Source organism: Terrapene carolina, unplaced genomic scaffold, assembly GCF_002925995.2.
Source record: "Terrapene carolina triunguis isolate 2854851 unplaced genomic scaffold, T_m_triunguis-2.0 Scaffold211, whole genome shotgun sequence".
Taxonomy (NCBI): Eukaryota; Metazoa; Chordata; order Testudines; family Emydidae; genus Terrapene; species Terrapene triunguis.
The window spans coordinates 2,302,639-2,306,165 of NW_020664562.1; positions in this window are offsets into that span (position 1 = coordinate 2,302,639).

Consider the following 3,527-nt stretch of genomic DNA (forward strand, 5'->3'; position numbering starts at 1 on the left):
TGGGGCAGGGGACTCCCAGACTTGGCAGGGACACCACCTATATCTCCCCCCCGCCCCCTTCACCTGCCATCCCTGCCAGCGGATCACCCTGGACGGCTGTGTTGCGGCCCACCTTTGGGAACCCCTGCGGTAGCTCACAGTGTAATAAGCTCATGGCAGCCAAACACAGCCAAAGAACAATAGCACGCAAGAAAGCAAACGAACAGTCAGCAAGTGTGCTTTAGACCAGGAGTTCGAAACCTTTTCTTTCTGCGGGCCCCCCCATGCTATAAAAACCTCCAGGGCCCAGCAGGGGTGGGGTGGGGGACTTGGGCTCCGGACCAGGAGGGGGGTGGGGCCTGGGGCATGGGCACAGTTTGACTTCTATTGGGTGGGGGGGGGGGGGGGCAAGGGCTGCCAGGGCTCAAGCCAGCTCTGCACGGCAGGGAGGGAGGGAGCGCCATCTCCACCCCCTGACTCAGCTCCGCAGGCCACCCAGCCTTTCTGGGTAGTGGTGGGAACGCAACCAAAAACTGTAACTCAAAGGGGTGAACGCAGCTAAAAAAGTTTGAAAAACCGCTCAAGGGTACCTAGGGGCTGTGTGCAGGCAGGGGGGGTAGCTCAGGGTGCAAGGAGGGGGTAGCTCGGGGCTGTGTGCATGCAGGAGGGTTACTCAGGGTGCAGGGAGAGGGTAGCTCAGGGCTGTGTGCAGGCAGGGGGTAGCTCAGGGTGCAGGGAGAGGGGTAGGTAGGGGTGTGTGCAGGCAGGCACGAGGGTTACTCAGGGTGCAGAGAGAGTAGTAGCTAAGGTGTGTGTGCGAGCTGGGGATTCCCGCCCAATGGGAGCTGCAGAGTTGGCACTTGGGATGTGGGCAGCATGCGGAGGGAGACCCCCCCGGCCACCCCTGCACCTAGGAGCTGGACATTCCACTTCCAGGAGTGGCGCGGCGCCGGGGCAGGTAGGGAGCCTGCTTTAGCCCCGCCGGACTTTTAGCGGCCTATTAAAATCTCCCAGATTGGTTTCAGTAGCCTCTGGGAGATCAAGGCCGATTCCAGGAGACTCCCAGCCAATTCGTGAGGGTTGGCAACCCTCCCTTCTGGGGACTATGCCCCGGCCAGCTGGCTTCATGCCCATGCTCCTTCTCTGTGAGCAACGAGCACCAATGCTGCCTATTTCAGCGGTGACCATGTTATCAGAGCCAATACTTAGAGCACCGTTCCACCTCTCCGACAGTTGCTCTTCTCTGCTACCTAGCCCTAAGAACTCTCATCTACCCCCCCATTTATGCAAATACTGTACACCTACAATGGAGATGTGCCAAACCAGGGACTTTCCTTCTGCAAAATGGCCTTCCCATTGTGGTTACCAGGGATTGCTCCCGTCTAAAGCAGTGTTACCCCTGAATTGAAGAGAAATGGCTATTTGCACCATGAAACGCATGCTAATATCAGCATTTCCATATTCTTCCTGGGCGAAGCCACCTCTACTCAAAACCTGCCCCGTCTCTGAGGGAAGCATGTGAAATCTTTGTGACGCTGTGTTCACATGCATAATGAAATGTGAAAGAACCTGATTTCTTGCATGGTTTTCCCTTTCTAGCCCCGACTACTTTAAAACTGATGTTTAGTTTCACTGTTGTTCTCCAAGTGGGCTTGCACAAAGGGCCTGCTCCTGCTCCCGCACTGAAGTCCATATCAAGATTTGTATTGACTTCAATGGGTCAAGGCAAAGCCCCTTCTGATGAGCTGCAGTACCACCATGTTCTGCGTGTTTATATTTTTCAATTCATGCTTTTAAAACAGCAGAGCAGAAAGCAAGCAGTGTCTCGCTGAACAGTGCCACCTGCTGGCCAGCCAGGCTCAAAATGGACGTCAGGTCTGCCCTGCGGGCTGGAGAATAAAGACCTGAATATGGGGATGGAGGCTTTATAAAAAGGGAAAAACAACACTTAATTTGTGCCAGGGCTTGGCAGTTCATAGCCCTGGCACCTCTGGGCTTGCTGCATCAGTTATGAATGCAAAAAAATTGCTTGAGCCCCCAGCATCTAATTGCTTGAGCTCTGGCACCTATTTCATTAGAAATTAAGTAGTAGGGGAAAAACCCCAAATCATTGACAATGGCCCAAGGATGACCCACAATCCTTATTCCACATGTGCTAAGTTTCATGACTAGGCCACTTTCTTCAGCCTGGGGTGTGGACGAGGCTGCACCACATGGGGCAGTTGTGGAACATGTGTTTGTGGTTAGGGGCCAGGGGAACAGGCTCACAAAAATCTTAAATCCAGGATGGATTTGGTTAAGTGCAAGAGTCCCACTGACTCCACTGAGAGCCCGATCAGGCTCCAAAATGTTGTAGCTATGATCTTTGTGTCTCTTTGTTACCTTTTTGTGCCTTATTTCAACACCGCTGTGAAGATGCCCCAAAGCAGCATGGCAGACCCCAGCCCTGCTCACCCAGCATTCTCAGTCCAAGAGCTCCACGTAAATTAAGACTCCACACAGCTAATCAGCTTGCATCCAGTTCTATGTATTATCAGACCCGCTGATAGACAGTAACATGTCTTCTTTAGGAGAGAGCACAACATTATCAGCAATTATTAAAAAAACAAAAACCAACCATACGCTCCAATGTACAGCTCATCCAGAAAGTGAAACAATCTCTTTAAATTTTAGGCCAGGAGGATTTTTTCCCCTCCCCCCCAACTTTGTGTTGCACAGAAAAAGATCTAAATCTACATCAGCTAAATCTAAGAAGTGTAGCACAAGATCACCTGCCTTATGGGACACTTTAAAAAACAACAACATGACTTACTATGCTGACATCTTACCCAATACTAAGTATATCAGAACTCATCCAAAACAGAACAAGCTCACTCCTCACATTTAAAAATATATAAAAGGCAAGTTGCCTTTTTGTCCTGCAATATACAATTCTAATGCAGCCATTCAACAAAGAACAGCAGATTTGACACCATTAACATTTTCATGGTTTTCTTTTTAAAGGGACACTGTCAAGTAGGTTAGGCCCAAACCTATCAGTGAGGAAATTGAAATAGTTTTTTTTATTATATTAATTGGGAAGGAAACCTAAAAGGTTTGTAGCCAAGAAACAGGAAGTGAAACTGACCATTAACAGGAAGTAGGACTGGCTGATTTAGTTTCACTGTTCAGTGTGAATGAAACACATTAAAAAAAAAAAAGAAAACAAAGCACATAAGTGGAAAAAAAGCACAATGGATTTTAAAATAGATTATTAAAACTGAAACAACTAAGGCATCAGTTTAGGAGGGTGCAGACATGTCTTAGGCGACTGCGACCATCCTCTCCTTCCTTATGGCTAGATGGAATGGGAGGGGTGTCTTGAAACGTAGGAGAGAGGACTCCTGAAACTGTTTTGTATTGCAACGTGAAGTGGGGACTCACGTTATGGAAGAGGTGTAGATAGCAACACAGATGAGGCCATTTTTGAAGTCATTGTGATCTTGACAGTGATCCTTTAAAACACACACACACACACACACACACACACACACACACACACACACACA